This window comes from Zonotrichia leucophrys, chromosome 9, assembly GCF_028769735.1.
Source record: "Zonotrichia leucophrys gambelii isolate GWCS_2022_RI chromosome 9, RI_Zleu_2.0, whole genome shotgun sequence".
Taxonomy (NCBI): domain Eukaryota; kingdom Metazoa; phylum Chordata; class Aves; order Passeriformes; family Passerellidae; genus Zonotrichia; species Zonotrichia leucophrys.
Window position 1 is genome coordinate 7750142 of NC_088179.1, and position 17517 is coordinate 7767658.

Here is a 17517-nt window from a genome sequence, read left to right on the forward strand (position 1 = left end):
ATGCTTGGAGTGGGTTTGGTCTGGTTTGGTTTTTACTTTAAAAAGACATAGCTAAAATTACAGTTACAATTTCTTCATTTCGCAATACCATTCCTTTTTAGCAAGTTGCATGTCCCTGGGAAATAGGGCAGTCTTTACAAATGGTGAACCACCTCCTGGGAATTTTACTTTTTTCTTGGAAAACCACCATTTTTCACCCCATAAAATGGGAGATAAGGTCTTACATATCCATTGTGTCTGGGCTGTAAGAAAAGACCCCTCGGAACTGATACAACATTCCACCCTGACATGTGATGAAAATCCAGGGGACCATGATAGCTGAATCAGAAACACCCTCTACAATATTTATTGCAAAGTAGCAGTTTCTGGTGAAAAGTCCACTGATGAAAAGGAGGGAGGTTCTGGTATTTAGGGTATGTAGACAAAAATCATTAGGCAAAATGGTTCTCTTCGAGGACAGATGGGTCATATAACCCAGCTCTCAGTTCATTTTCTAGGTTGGTTGGTTGTTTTCATCTGACTTCTCTGCTCAGAAATTATGAACCTGATTTTGCCCGTGTCTGTCACCATCTGGCACAATGCATCTTCTTGCTAAGGTAAACTTTTGGTATCTGGAGGGAAAAAGACTCATAGCCAATATAAATCAAGAGAAAAGGGGGAAAATAAAGCAGCTTAGAAGAGTAGGTGTCATTGATTGACTGTAATTTTAAAGGGCGTTTCTTATGATTGACAAATTCCTGAGATGTTCATTAACTAATGGAATTATGGTGGCAAGTGACTGCTGTCTGCACAGAATATCACGTTAAAAAGTGCAGAGGAATAATGGGTTTTTCTCTGCTGTGGATCAGTCTCCTCACTGTCTGGAGCTCACTCAAAGACACTGGAAAGGATCAAGGAGGTTTCATTGATAAAATTCCTGTTTATGCTTTGCTCTTCCCCAGGAATTCCTGCTCAAAGCATCAAATGAAGCTGAACTTAGAGGGTTAAAAAATAGAAAAAGAGCACCTGGGCCTTAATTTATTCAATTATCCAGAAAACAAAATCAGTTTTGTTTTTGCTAATAGCACTGAAATATGCATTACACTATTTTAATTAAAACAGTCTATTACACTTGCCATTCAGCTCATTCCTGCATATTCCCTTAGGGCAGTAGTCATGTACTGTGATAAAACATAATGAAAATAATTTATAAAGGAAACAATACAATAAATCAATCTGATGCTTAATGAGCCTGCATTACAAGAATGGATACAATATTCTTTTTCAGAATATGTAGTGCATTCTCCTCAAATGATTGGAAGAATGCCCTACAGCACTTTAAAAAATAGCACCTCGCTCCATTTCAGCATGCTTTTAAAGCACTGCAGCTTGCAGTTTAAGCAAATCTTGGCCCAACAAGTAGAAATCTTTCCTTTACACTAGGTTTTTGATTTTTCTGTTATTTTACCTTTAGTCAGATTCATCTGCCTCATAGGGATACCTGTAGAGACCACAGGGCTTCAACTCAGCTGCATACTTCAGCAGTCAGCTATTTGCTGTCTCTATTCCAGAGACCCAAATTTTGTAGCTAAGATCAGAAATACTCAGAGAGAACTCTCAGCCTCCCATCAGAAAGATGCAAAAATAGCAGAAAAACTATTGTCATTATTTTTTATTTTTTTTGTACATTCATATGACACTTAAAGACCTTTCAAGTTCAGCCAATGACTGAATCTGTGAATTACCTTTACCTGAGAACAGCCAGGGAATATCTGTCAGTACATAATGCTTCATTCAGTGACCAAATATGTGCACAACAGTCTGATTTTGTGCAGTATTTGCCATTTCTGTGAAATGCATCTGCATTTTGCTATCTGCTGCAAGGTCTGCTACTCTTGGAACAATCCTTCCTTAAGAATTTGATTACTCACATATTTATAAGATAATTCAATTGTTGCAGCACATTAAATTGTCCAGAAGAACCAGGGCAGCACTAATGCAACAGATGATACAACACAGCCAAAGTGCTTTGAGAGAGGAGTCACTCAGGGTGACTTGACCATGAATCCTACTGACACAGCCTAGAGGTATTCTGCTAAGGGTGTATTGAACTGTGTTCTTCCAAGCAGGTGGATAAGAGTTGAGTAGGAAATAAAAGAACTCTACCTACTATATCTGAATAAGCTGAGGTTGGCTGTGATATTGCAACATTTTGTTGTTTTTGTACCCCATTAGTAAATTGAGAACAAATAAAAAGAGTGTGGAGGTGATGAGATGCAGGGAACTTATACAATAAATTTTCTCTTGGTATGATGTTTCCCCTTTGTCATTGCAGAGATGAAGTAGCTTGTGCATTATCTAAGTTAAGCAAAAATTATTTGATTAGATCCTTAACTTTCCTTAAGAAAAAGGAAAAAAATGGAGAGTATCAAAATGCTGTCAAAAAGGACAGCAAATGGTATTTTTTGAAATGCCTTTTGAACTATAACCAAAAATTTAGCATACCTGCAAGTCCTATATAATACTTCAGGAGTACAATTTATCACTCTGGTTATTTATTATTTTTATGGGGAAACAAAAGAATAGATAGCAAAGAATGGTTCAAGTAAGAACGATCAAATACCTAAATGCTGTTAGAGAGCAGTTCCAGAGCTGCTGGCTTTTTGTGTTTTCTGCCTCCTCTCACACCAAACCACAGAACCACTCTGGAGCACAAGAGGAATATCCGGGACAAGCTGCTGAGGCTGAGCTGCAAGAGCAATTCCCAAAGACTTCAGACAGATAGACAGACACCCAGAGGAGGAGGCTTGGCTGCCAGCCAGAATGGCCAGGCAGGAATCCTCGCCTAGGGAATCATCTGATCAGGGCTGCATCAGCTCACACAGAGGCTGCAGCAGGCTGTAAATCCCAGCTCACACCAGGGACAGGTTTGGCAGGAGACACAGCCAAAACCTCCTGCTCAAACTGAGCAATCCCTGCCCCAGCCCAGCCCTGTCCTTTAAGGAGCAGCTTCCCCCAGCTGCTCAGCAGCTCCTACTGCCAGCCCTGGGACTGTTGCTGCAGGCAGCCTTTGCAGGCTCAGCCTCTGGCTTGGCAGAGAAGCTGGGATGCCTCTGGAAGCCTGCTGGCACATGGCATTAGACAGGTCTGAAAAACACCCAGCTCTGCAGATTGCCTGCCTCTGGCAGCTGGGAAAGACAGGGTGACCATTCTGTGACTCTGGAAACCACTTCTTGCCTCAAGTGTTTACTCCTTTAGCTAAGAGAGCCAAAAACCTCTGGCTGAATTAGGTGAGCATTTTCATCAGATGTGGAATGGCCAGAAAAGGCTCCCAAAGTCTGGAAGGTGACAAAAACCTGCTGCCCTTAGTGGAGGAAGATATATAGATATAGATAGATATAGATATAGATTAGATATGGATATATAGATATGGATATGGAAATACAGAGATTATATATATATATATACATATGATAGAGATAGATGATATAGATAGATACAGATTATATAGATATATAAAGATAGATTTATAGATTATAGATATATAGATATGGATATAGAAATACAGAGATTATATATATATGATAGAGACAGAGATATAGATAGATACAGATATATAGATACAGATAGATGACATACATAGAATAGATATAGGTTATAGATATATAGACATAGATATATTCCTGTTCCCATTGCTTCAACCATTTGTGACTTTTTTCTAGGTGAAGAATTTCTGTGCTTGACATAAACATTTCTAGGGAAGTGTGCTCTTGTATGAAGAATGGCCCTAAATGTGAGTGATTTCAACTCTTAACTTTTGCCATGCATTCTCCTCCTCCAACACACTGTTTTGTGATTACTTCAGTACTTTCAGTATGGAATTAGTGACTTTCACCCACTTTAAATAGCACCATAAAACACAAAAAGAAAAGAAAGCTGGCCATTCCACTGAGTGTTCATTCATTTACAGATTAGTTTTATCATTCTAAACAAAGTGGAAGGTATTTGATGTCAGTTGTTTCCCTTTTCATGATTAATACAGCTATTTTGGATAGGATAGAAATGAAGAAAAACACAAAACCTGCACGTTCACTGAGAAGGAAACTACTAATTACCCCTAAAACTGAACTTCTGTAAAATACAATAATTGTTTTTGATCACATTTTGATCACATTTCTTAACACTCTTGGTCAATAAGACATAGTATTTAATGGACTATCCATTCAGGTAAAATAATTGTATTCATATGCCTTATAGTATATTATTTGTGTTTAAGAATGTAGATTATTTAAGTAATTTGTTTTCCTAAAAAAACCCTGGCTATTCATTACAAATATTCAATTTTATTTCATCCTTCCAAAGGTAGACAGAGGATACTCTGTTCAGAGGCCAGAGAAAAATGTGTGAAATAAGCTATACTGTACATTTCATTTTAAGTTAATTGAAACATAAAATGATAAAATTGTGGAATATGTCAACCTCTGTCAAGTCTTTATTGGACATGGGTGAACTAAAATCCGTGACATGGTCAAATTTGGACTATTTTCAATAAGAAAGAAAAAAGAGGCATTTCTCTGATAAGTACACAGCAACCACTTTCAATCCAAATGTTGAAACTCAGAAGTCTAGAGCCTCTTGAGAGTCTATACTAAAGTCTTTTCTTGGCCTTGTCAAAACATTTCTTAGGGTTTTTTACACACAAGAAAATGTTTAAAGTGTGGCAGTTATCCTACAAAGCATCTTCCTTCTGAGAGATATGGCAATTTAACAAGAAACAGGAAAAAATGGCTATTATTGGGAAATTTAGGCAATCATTTAATTTAGGCATCACCATATGTGCACACTGTAATACACATATATGTGTGCTCATTTCTGTATAGGTTCAGTTCTGCTCTTTGCTATAAATCAAAAGTCAGTACCTGAATACAAAATATGACTGAGGAGAGATTTTTGACCCGTTGCCTCTTTGGGGCATCTCATTCTATAAAATAACCAGCTTGTGAGAAACTTAGCCAGACCTTCACTGCTCAGTACCTTTTTAATTAAAAGCCTGAACCTTACTTTATACTCATTAATCATATCCGACTGGAATGTTGATATAATGGGCATAGCTCCCCCTCAGACACATTAATGGAAGTGTCATGGAAGTGCAGGGTAAGATGAGTGAAGATTAAAGGTGGAACATTTCTCCTGGTGTGTTCTGCTCCTGCATGCTCTGCCTGATTCCATGCATGGCACATCCTCCTTGCCTCAGCACCCACTGCTGTTCCATGTGCTGACCCTGCATCAGCCAGGTCAGGCTAACAGGAGAAAAGCAGCAGGACAGGAGCCCCACCACGGTGTGTGAGCATCTTTCTGCCTCAAATCTGGTGTCAGAGCATCTCCCTAGCCTGGAGATGTGCCGAGCTCAGCAGGTACAGCAGCTGTACAAAGCCAGGCTGCAGCTCAAGCCACACTTCACACCTTCCACAGCCTCAGTTTCTCACACTGGGGCATTTCTCCTCAAGCTGCCACATCCACTGCATGGCTGGATGGGTCCTGCTTATCTGCACCAAATGTGGCAAATCCTTCACTAAGGGTTCTTCTCCCCACAAAGACCAATAGCAAAGCTCCAGGTGATCTCAGTGGTAGCAGGGCTGGGTCTAACAAGTCTGGCTTTTATAAGAAATACAAGCCTCAGCCTCTGCTGGTATAAATCAACCTAAGTCCCCACTGGAACTGGGCTAATTTACACCAGAGCAGAATCTAACTTTACATATTCTTTTCTTTTTGCTCCCTCCTACTGGCAAGAGCCCAACAGCAAAGCTTTTTGTGCATTTGTTTCACTTTGTGTAAGGTCAACTAAGGTTTTATGTAAAACAGATGGGCAAACTTAAAAATGATTTTTCACATTTCATCGAAAACCAGTAAAAAAGCAAAAGGGGGGGGTGTGGAAATTACTCTTTCTGTTCTTTCAAAGGTTGTTGCAACGACCTTGATTTTACCCAATGCCTCAATTTTAAAAAAGGAAAACAACTCCCTGTTTTTATTACAGTGAAGTTGTTTTCTCTGCTATTCATAGAGGTCTTAAGGAGAATCAGCAAGAAAAAGAAAATTCCCAGTGGTTCATTGGTAGTTTGAAAACGGGAATATAGTGCCCAAGTTGTAAAATAAGGACTATATTTAAACATCCTTTAACTTATTGTGCTACATTTTTCTTCTCACAACTCTGTAATTTTGTGGTATCTAATATTGTGGGACTGAAAGAGTGTGCAGCCAAAGAGTTTACCAGCTTGGGAGGGAAAATGGCACAGCAATTTTAAAAAGCCTATTCTTTTCTTCTTAAAAACCAACAATAACAACAACAAAATTTATGTAAGTGAGACTTCATGTTTATAGAAATTTTCATTCTAAAGCACGCAAGACAGAAGTGTGGATTTCCCAATGAATCAGGTCCTTTGTATTTAGGCTTGATATATTGAGCAATTTCCAGTTGTTTAAATGACTGTAAGTGCAGAATTATCCATGATGCTCTGGCATCCCTGTATGACAAAGAGCACCAAGCACAAGTCAGGCTGTGCAATCTGCAGAGATGTCCCTGGGTCCTTCCCCTGGAGCTTCAGCTCTGGGTGATACATCCAAGAGAAACAGACAGGGCAGAGGGAGTCTGAAAACTGGAATCCAGAGGAGAACAGTGAGTTCAAACCAAGCACTGTAACCCATGATCTGCAAATAATGGCTGGTCAAGCAGGAGACTGGCAATGCAGAGGAAAAGGGTGACGGGAAATGTAACAATGGGCTTCAAGTACAAAGATGCTGAAAAAAGAGAAGCTTAGAACTTGTTATTCACATTGTTAATTAATAGCACTAAAAATAACTGAGCTTACATTTTAGAAGAAAGGTTAGGAGAGAAAATTTTCAACTTAGATAGGACTCACTGGGACAGACAGTTTTAGGGGGGATGTCTTGATCCTGCCAATGTCTCTTTTTTGACAAACATCTGGTAGGAGTGACATTGGTAGGAATGACATGGGCTCAGGTGATTCTATCCTGGGACTGAGGAATGGACTGAGCTGAACTCACATGGCCTTTTCAGCCCAAGGACTTTATAAAGCACATATATTGAATTATTGAATGCATATATATATATTTCTAATATCCAAATAGCACACTTGGTTGCAAAAACTTATGCAGGGAATCAGGAGAATTCTATGACTTTAGAATTTGATTTGGATATAGGTTTGAATGGATATAGGTGCTATCAGGAAGTTTCTCCAGGCACTGACTTAATACTACATATAATGACCAAATGAAAATTTTGGTTATGCATATACATGTATTTCACGTAAGTTTTGAAACTTTAAAAAAACAAGTAAAAATGTCAGTGAATTAATGGCTATAATACAAAATATTTTACTAAGTTTGTATGATTTTTCAAATATTTCAAGTACTTAATGTATTTTCAAAGAGAATTATTTTGTGACTGTTTTTGCCAGATACCCATATGTCATCTAGTTTTGTGCTTGCTGATTACTGTCAGCCAGTTCAGACATTCCTGCCATTTTTAGCTCAGAACTAGTTATGTGCAATCTTATCCTGGTGGATCAGTTGACTGTGTATTTATTCACAATCTAGTGTTAAAGAATAGAAAAAAATAAAGCTTGAAGTGAAGTTGAGAAGTTAAGACAAATTGATGGCTTAGTAAGTGTTTAATTCATTGAACTCTGCAGAAATAGAGGAGTCTCAGAATGAAGGAAGACCACGTAACTTAAAACTGGCTCACTCATAATTACTTGGAGGGAAAAAAGGGCAGGGGAAACTGTATATTGGAGCTTGAGGGGCTTTTCAGAACAGGAATGTGACAGTCATTTAAACTGGAAAAAAATCATCAAGATGATTTTCATTTGAGTTTACATTCAAACATTTTAGAAGACAAATAGCCTTTAAACTTTTCAAAATGCTTGGGGTACTTCAAAATTAAAATACTTTGATGTATTTAGGCAAATTGAATCCAGGATGCCTCTGCAGGGGCAGGAGAAGTAATAAAGCTGCTGACTGCTTGCAGTGGTTGAATGTTTAGTCTACAAGCTTAACAATGGTTATGCAAAGCAAAGCGAGAATGATTTTTATTGCAGATGGTCATGATGGTTTAAGTTAGGACTGAAATCTGCACTTTGACATGCTTATGAAACTGAATATTTGGCTACCTTCACATATTACTGAAATAAAGATAACAACCTTAACCACAAATAATTTGAATTGATGTTTTGGCACTATACAAAGGAATTGAGATGAGCTTTTTTTTATTATTCTGAAATTAATTTTTGCATTCTGGTTATCTCAATCTGATATCTGTACTTATTTGAGGACACTGCCTCCAGATTAAATCCAAAATATCTGTTACTAAAGTAGTCCACAGGACTCAGGAGAGGGCTATTTTCATCCTACTTTCATCATATTTGTTATGCATAGGTGAGGGAAAGTCTGTAGGTAGGCCTTATCTGCCTTGAAAAGGCAGATGTCCTTTCAAGGACAGATAAAGCAGGAATATGAAAAGTTATTAGTGAATACTCATTATTATTTCCCCGATGAATTTAAAGAAACTTTAAAAAATTACATTAATTTAATTGCTAATTTTGATTTATTGGCTGCCAGCTTAATATCTCAGAATTTAGAAAGAGTTTGCTACTACTGTAAAAAGCTCAGCATTGCTTTTAGCAGTTTTAATTTTACAGTTGCAAAGAAATTGCATCATTTCCCTCAACAAACAGAAACAACCCATTTCTTTTACAGGAAGCTAAGAAAACAGACAAACATGAAAGGCCACCATCTGTTAATTTAAAATATATTTCTACAAATATACACTGCAAGCCTCCATAGCTAAGTCCATGTAACAGCCATGTCAAACTGAGTATCCCAGGTGTTGAAAAAAATGGTCTTGACCTTCCAAAAATCATCACTATTGCATTTAAAGAATTTTATTTTTTAAATAATAAACTGTGTGTTCTTTTTAATTGCCTTCGGCTTTCCAGATTTTAGAATGCACTTGGGTCATGTTTTTACACTTTTCCATGAAGCTAAAAGAAAAAGAAATTAATTTTTCTTAAATGATGCCCAAGAGTCTCACATAATCACATTACCCTAGGAAATGGGACTTGAGGAGAAATACCAAACACTGTGAAACATTTGATAAAAGCATGGAAGCAAGAAACTACAAAATAGTAGTAAACTGTGTTTTAAAACAGAAGTCCCTACTGATCTTGGGACAACAGAAGGTGGCCAGGCTGAGAACCAGCTTTTCCCAGCTATGTGTTTATGAAATCAGGCAGATGCCATGTCTAAAAAGTCTGATACAGATATGTTACAAGTAATAATTATTCTGTGATCTAGAGAGATAATAGGGGAAGTTTTGATGAAAAACAAAGAAAGAAAAGGAATCATCTGTATCTTGTTAGCCTTCAGTGAGAAAACACATGGACATTGCTCAATCTCTGGACTTCCAAAAGAAAGAGAAAGAGCAGCAAAGCAAAATAAGCAAAGACTGGGGACTGGAAAATTTAAGTGAAAAAATATAAGTCTAGCTATGGTGCTGTCAGCATTTTACCATCCAGGCTGAGTGCATCTTGCTTAAAGAATAATCTTGTCTAGTGAATTGCATGTATTCAGGACTCCTCTCTTAATCACTTATCAGTTTAGATAATGATTGCTGCTGCTGAAGTTGGTAGTGTTAATAGAAATTATTAAGAGAGCCAATGTTACTGGTTTGTGTTGAGATTTTCTGATTTCTTTAAGCAATCCCTTTGCCCAGCTGTTTGGTGAACTGACCCTACCCTCCCTAGGCTGTGATTACTGACCTTAGGGTTTTTCATTCCCAGGCATTGTCCAGCATTCCTGTAGACTAGAGGGCTTCACTTGTGCACCAGTTCATTTTAAGACCTTTAGAACACTGAAATGGTGGCCTATAAAACAGCTGAAATACATCTAATCCAAAGTACTAATATGGATTAAGGGACAACAGTGCCAGGATACCCAAAGGAAATGTTTATAGAGGCCTTGGATCACTAGAAACAGGTTGTCCTGAATGTGGAAAGACTGGAATTCAAGGAATCAGTCAAATTTCTAATGTCAAACCAGCCTCATCTGACTAAATAACTCCCTCATTGTACAGTTACATGGTGTTTCTGACAGTCCATTCTCAAAACTTATACTGATGGCTCCATTTTCAAATTAGTACCTAAAGGAATATAAGAACCTTTCCTCTACACCTGAGGCTTGATTGCAAATTGCCTTCCCATTTAATTTATTGTGGTTACCCAGATGTGATCCTTTTTTAAACACCACAATTGGGCTAAATTTAATTGCTTTGGCACAAGTCAGACTGAGCCCAAAAGCTGCATAATAACTGTTCTGGATTTGCCCCAGAGAATCACCCTTTGCTCTGTGCTGTGGCCTGCCTGGTGTCAGCTCAGCAGCCATTCAAACAGTCCTGGTGCTGCAGAGCAGAAACGCACCAGCCAGGGAGCCTGTCCTGATGCTCAGCCACTGCTCAATGCAAACATTTCATCACACCCAGGCAGAGTTTGTAGCTTAGCCAGGAGCAGCAGCCTTAGCTTGGAGCTGAGGACTGCACTTTGGGAAGGGTTTTGCAAACTTTTCACTGGAATAATTTGCTCAATGACAGCTGCTATGGCAATTCCCTCTTCTCCTGACCTTGTGGTCTACCCTGCTACGCTTCAGAGATCTTTAGGAAGGGAGACAATTGCACCTAATGTGTTTGGACAAGCCTACAATGTGTGCAAATTAATAAGAATGGGGTATTCTGGTCTGTATTTCCCTTTACAAATGTTGTCCTGCATTTAGGCAACCTGCACATCTGCTTACCTGCTCTAGCTAATGATAATGGATCTAGCAGGATGAGGAGAACACAGTATTCCCTCCAGTGATCTTCTGGGGAGGGGGCAGAGAGAGCTCCTTCCTCTGCTGAAAGTTAGGAACCTTAACCAACTCCCTGAAACAGGGGGTGGATTTCTCATGTAATTCTCCTCTTCAGACACAGGAGGAAGAAATATCCACCTACCCATGGATGTAAGCATCTGGGAATTGGGAAGGATGCAGCAGGTCACCCCTTGCAATACTCACATTTAAACTGTGTGAGCAAATTTTCTGATTTATTATAAAATGAAGCAGCACTTTTGGCTCTGGCATTAAAAATAAAATAAACACAAGGAATACAAACAGCTCATGGCAACCTGTGTGGTATTCTTCATGTGACAGTGAGGTCTGTAAGCAGGCATTTCAGCTTCTAACATTACATCTCTCTTTCTAAAGCACTCAAACAGTTTTTAGCTAAACTACATGAAGCAAAAGGAGAAAATGTACTTTAATAATACATTCCTTCATTAAAAATCATTCAAATGCTTCTGCAGTCCTGTTCAGTGGGATTTATGAGTAAATGAATGCCAAATTAAGAAAAGTTCCCATATTACATTGTTTGTGCATCTCATTACATGAGCATTTCATAGCTTTTAAATATTCACTCTGAGGCACAAAGCATCTGTAGTCATGGGAAGATTTATAGCCCAGTGTCTGACTGAAAACACCATGTACATCTTTTCTCCCTGGAAAACAAATTCCCTCTTTTCACCTGAGCACAAATGGCAGCATAGTAGCACAAGGTGCAGGTGTTGTAAGATAGCAAATGTACATGAAGGGAATCTCCACAGAAAAGCAATATTGCCAGGGAGGCTTCTGATGTGGCTTATCAGCTGTGTTCAGCAGCCTTGCTCTGCTTGGAGTGTGCTCCTGCAAGCTGCCAGGACTCTTTCCTGAAGGGCTCAACAGTAAATTTTGATAGTGTGAACACAAAAATAAAGTGTTTCTGCCTTTGCATGTTTCTGCAAGGGCTCTTTGTGAAGCCTGGAGCATGGGCAGCCATAAGAAATCTTCAAAAAAGGAGTAGAATCCTCCACGTATTTGCATAATTCTTTCTCAAATCTTACATTTATGATAAATTTTTGCATACCTTGTGCTGGTATTCACAAAAGAGCCCCCTCTTTCCTGTTCTTTGTCCACTACAGCAGCGTCCATTTTCTTAAAAATGAAAGAAGAAGAACAAATCAAAATTAATAATTCCTCTCATTCTGAAATCTTTCCTTTATGGGGGAAAAGACATTAATTTTCTTCAGCTCTGAGTATGAGCTAATGCTAGAATTGAAGCTGCTTCTCATCACAATTTTAGCATTTATTACCTTTACATATAAGATATATGACTTCTAGATTATTAGATTATCCTGTAAATCATTGGAATTGGTTTAATTGCATTACCTTTCCTTAAATTGTATAGTATTTTTCACCATGTGCAAAATCCTTTTGCACAAGTCCCAATGTAAAAGATGCTATAAAGTTTTTAAGAGCCTATTTCAAACATTGCTGTGAGTATAAACCACCAATATTCATGTACTGAGTGCTAAAATATAGATTACAGGAAGTTGGTGGGTGTATGAATTTCAGTATGTGCATGTCTATCACAACCGTAGGGCTTTCATTGCTGATGCTTATTAATTTAACAAGGCCGCTTTGAAATCCCCAAGATTTCTCTTTTCAGAACACAGACCTCTTGATGTCACTTCAAATATTTGGAGGAACTCTGCATTTTCTATCAGTGGAAACAATAAGTATCAAGTCTTAATAAGCTGCTGAATATTTCAGCACTTGTGAAATATGAACTCATGGAATCAGAGCTGCTGTTTGCAATTTGCTGTCAGGTACAAAGGGATTGTTCTCATATATTTGGCATTACAGTCAGCTAATCCTTGTCTGATTTTTGTGTGTCACAAGCCAGTGAAATAAAACTATGGGATGTTGTTTTATGAGTAATGCAATAATAAATTCCCAAAGAAGGTTTTTTCTTAAACCCAAGCCTGCAAGTAACAGCTTGAGGAATGCTTTCTGGAATCACACTCATTACAGCTTGCACTCAGTTTCCACAGGAATAAGATCTGAAACAGAATCTCCACACTAAACCTTTAGGCTGGGATTTAGAATATGCTTATTATTTTTAGTATGTAGAGGATATTTTTGGCTTATTGCATTAATAGAACAACATAGTGAAAGACGATTATGAGTTTTACTCTTGCAAATCCTGGGTATTTTGCTCAATATTTGTAGCATGTTTGGAAAAGAACATTTTGATTTTCTGGTTCTAGTGTTTGTGGAGAGACTTGAGGTCCATTTTAGATTTTGTTTAGCTTAGTAATAATATTAACAATAACAGTCTATATACTGGCTTAAGTTTAGGAGACCATAATCCAAAGGCTCCAAAATAAAGCTTATTTGAAAAATCCTCATGTCCAGTAAAGTCAGTGGTGTTACAGAACTATAGAACTTAAATTTTAGAGGAAAAGAAAGAAGAAACAAGCCTTAGTTCACTGTATAAACACCTCTGGATGATTCCCAGATGACATGCTGGAGAAAGAAGTTTGTGGTGCTTTGTTAGAGATGTACTAATTCATGTTATTGTCTTGTACATCTATTAGAGAGCACTAGAAATTTCATTTCAGAGAGAAATTCATTATTTCTAAAAATAATTTATTTTCCTTAATTTTCCCTTACTTTAAGGGGTCCTTCTTCCCCAGGGCAGTGAAATTTTTCCCACCTTGATTAACAGGTCACAAAGACTTTAGGGAATGGATAGACAGGAGTGGCAGCAGTAGCAGCAATTGGTATCTCAGCCTGAGTGGGAAGGTAAGGTCAGGCAAAAACATAAAGCATGGATAAATATCTGACATAAAGAGGCCTCACAGAGTACAGAAGATGAAAATGATTCCTTAGTGAAATGGATCTTGAAACATGAGCCTGGTACTGAGGCATAGTATTTGGTAAGGACGGGAAATTAAATTTTACTTTTAAATTTTAGATCATGTATCTTTTAAAAAGAGATTTACTGATAAGATGGGTATAAAACATGGTAGTAGATGGGCTTTTAAATGACAAACATTCACAGGCTTGTATTTTAATGTGCCATGCCCTGAGATAATACATTATATCAGAGGTCCCCAAATTATTCCACAGCACTGATCCTGTTTTAAATAAAATAGAAATTTTTTTTGGACCATTTTCCCTTTGGATGACATTCCTGCTCCCAGGCACCAGGGCATGTGTGTTTACCCTAAGCCTCACACTCACCAAGGTGGAGCCACTGACCAAAGGAGCCATTCACCAACACCTCTAAAACAAAGGTATCCCCTCTTCTTGTCCTGTTTCAAACATGCAATTCCATGTAGCAATTAATTACTTAAAAAAATAAGTAATTAATTGCTATGTGCTAAAGAACTGTTGCAATAGTGTATGTAGAAGTAACAAAATTACTCAAAGGTTTTAGGAAAGTCTTCAAGAAAGCAATTATTGCTAGTTGTAGTCAAAATTATTTGTTATATTAATTACCAGTAATCTCTGCCTAGACATAATTAGACTGGAAGCAATTTTATAGTGGTGCAATGTAATTATGTCATTAATATGAAAAATAACAGATTATTTTACTTTAATTTGACATATTATGTGTTTAAGAGCTTTCCAATTAAAGAACAAAGTGTTGAGTTAAAGAACAAAGTGTGCACCAAGTTTTGGGATAATTTCTCACAGCAATAGCATGTTTAGGCAAATCTTAAGATCTGTACATTTGCATTCTTGTTGAGTGCTTAGAACCTTAGGACCTAAGTTTTCAATAAACTTTCACTTTGAACCTGAATTAATTGCTCTCCAATTAAGTAGAGTAGTTCTAAACTCTTGTGCAAATTTTACCCCTACAAATTCTTGTGGAATGCTCCTTTCACAGATACTCATGCTCATCTCAACAAGAGTGATCTGATGAACAACATAATTTATTCACATTTATTCCCATGATTTTTTTAGTTTTCTGCTGGAATTAATCTCAAACATTTCAGCATAATTTAACCACAGATTTATCAATAAGCAAATATTTGGTATCGTCCACTGATGTCTGTTCTGTTTTCCTCTTTTTCCATATTTTTCATGGCGACAATAAATAAATGCCCAAGGAATTCCAATTTTACATTCAAATCGGCAAGGAAAAAAAGATGATTTCAGAACATAATCATAAGTTATTAACTAGTGATATAGAATGCTTCTCTTTGGGAAAAAAAAAAACAAACTACCAAACAAACAAAGAAAAAAGTCTCAGGATTTTAATAAAATTAAAGTACACATCACAAAGGAAAAATATTTTGCTAAAAACTTTTTGCTGAACTTTTTTGGAGTGGGGCAGTTTGTGAAACACATTTTCAAATTAGGTACTCTCTCATCAGTGAATAATAATATTTCTGATAAATGATTTAACATCATTTAGAAAAGCTTTTGCTCTTTTTATGTTTTATTCTACAGAATATCAAATCATTAATAATCAAATCATTTCATAAGCCCAAGCCCATGAGAGAAAGATTAACTATCTCAGATAATTTTATATATATAATTTTATTTAGGTTTATCACCTATAATAGCACTAATTTTATGAGAATTCACTGAGAAGAAGTGTGATAATATACCCTAAATGATTATTAAGGAACTGCTTTCATTTGTACCATTGCAATACTGCAATTTCTTGCTAGAGGGTTTTTACAGAGGCTCTTCTGCTGAGGAATGGAACAATAACCCATAAATACTCAGAATCCATGTCAGGAACTCTCGCTTGGCTATTCCCAGACCATTCCTCAGAGACCCAGTGGATGAGAGCATTTTGCTGCATTCCCTAACCTGAGCAGCCGCTGGTCAGGTTTTCCTGAGAGTCTGCAAGCACCTCATGCAAATAAAGGCTGACTTTTTCATTGTCATTGCCATGTAAAGGAAGGATGCAAATTAGGGTTTGTGCAGCCTCAGATGCATCACTTCAGTGATGAAATTATTTCCAGGGTTTTAATGTGCAAAATGTTCCAGCACCTTTTAAAAGGGGTGGTATATAAAGAAGAAATTAATGTAATTCCCTCTTTTCCAAAGCCTTTTTGTTTAAAATAAATACTTCTTGTTACTGCTAAAGCATCTGCTAAACCTGCAGATAAGACACAGTGTAGGTACTGTTTTCAAATTTAAGAAGATTCCACCTGAGCAAATTATTTCTAGATACCTCAATTTCTGGAAAGTATTATATGTTCCTACTCTCTTATTATTTATTAAAAAAAAAAAAAAACAAAAACAAAAAAAAACCACATAAAATCAACCAAGCAACCAACAAACCCCAGAATCCTGCACATATTTGGCTTAGTTCCTCCATTTTTCACTGCAGAGTACTCATGAGAGATCTAAGTTACATTTTCTGGAATCTGAGGAGTCTGAAAATCATTTTCATTTCAGTGTTGAAACAAAAAAAAAAAACCCTACTCTGTAATTGTCTTTAGCTTTTAGGTAGCTCGTGGCTTTCAAAGTGAATAGCTCATTTTGAATGTGATTGAGATTTTTACAGGAAATTAGTACCATTTGTTTGTTAAGTAACTTTCAAATTAGAAGTCATGGTAAAAATGCAGTCAATTTATGAAGCATTTCAGATTTTGATTTTTTTCCCTCTCATATTTAGTGATAGTGACAAATCCCTTTTTAATGAAGTTTTAAAATGAAAGCAAATCTCATGTGGCTTTTTTTATCACCTATTTACTTTAGATCAAAACTCTTATTGTCCTGAACCACAAGCATTATGCAGACTAAAAATGCCATATTAAAGCTGTCATTTTAATCCCAAGCCATGGATTGCACCATAATTTATTGGATAAAATTATAGTAACAAATAGCAGTGATGATGTAACACTATATTTCAACATGTTTTACAGCACCACAATGTTATTCTAGTGATTATTCTGTAGTTGGAATAAATATTACTAAATTTGAGACAGATTTATTATGGTTTTAGACTTTCTTTTACTTAGTCCAGGAAACAGAGGATTCACACACTAACTCTCATGAACATTAATGAGCATTAATTGCTTATCTCCCTTGTGTACTGAGAGGAGTTTCTATCCCTCTGGCTGTCCTGTATGTTAGCACCTTTTAAGGTTTGGTTTGGGACTAGATTGTCCCTCCAGTTTCAGCACTGTGTGAAAGGAGGCACTGAGCCAGGAAAACATTTCAATCCTTCTTCCCTTCATCTCTCTTGCCCTTGAGAACCCATCCACTGGGTTGTCTCAGCCAGGCCAAGCCATGTGCAGACTTTTTGCAGCTCTGATGCTCTCCTGGGTGAATAAAGGGCAAAATGCACGAGCAGGTCAAACCCAGCCCAGCCCTTCTGCCCCTTGCTCCAGCTGCAGAGAGCCAGGAGGCCACAGGAGGGACCTGAGAGGATGGAGAGCCTCATTCTGCTTTAGTGTCCTAAACTGGCAGGTGAGGTCTGATTCCTCATTATATTCATCCTAAAAACACAGCTTCAGGTTTGGAACAAATAGATTGTTATCAGAGAAATTTGAATGGAAATAAATGAATTGAATTTGTTGGAAATAAATTCAGACCACGCTTTCAGTGAGATGCTGAACAGTGGGAGAAACTTGCACTCTCCACTGACTG

General features: G+C 37.3%; 1 long non-coding RNA gene across 3 annotated transcripts in view; it reads right to left on the bottom strand.

Annotated features, from left to right (window-relative positions):
• Positions 1 to 6333: 6333 nt before the first annotated feature.
• LOC135451607 (uncharacterized) overlaps positions 6334 to 17517 on the bottom strand; it is a 49768-nt gene continuing 38584 nt past the window's right edge. For all 3 annotated transcript variants that reach the window (XR_010441375.1, XR_010441374.1, XR_010441377.1), the window contains 2 exons: positions 11981 to 12048; positions 6334 to 6632 (listed from right to left, as the gene is read on the bottom strand). This is a non-coding gene — a long non-coding RNA (uncharacterized LOC135451607). The remainder of the gene's footprint in view (positions 6633 to 11980; positions 12049 to 17517) is intronic.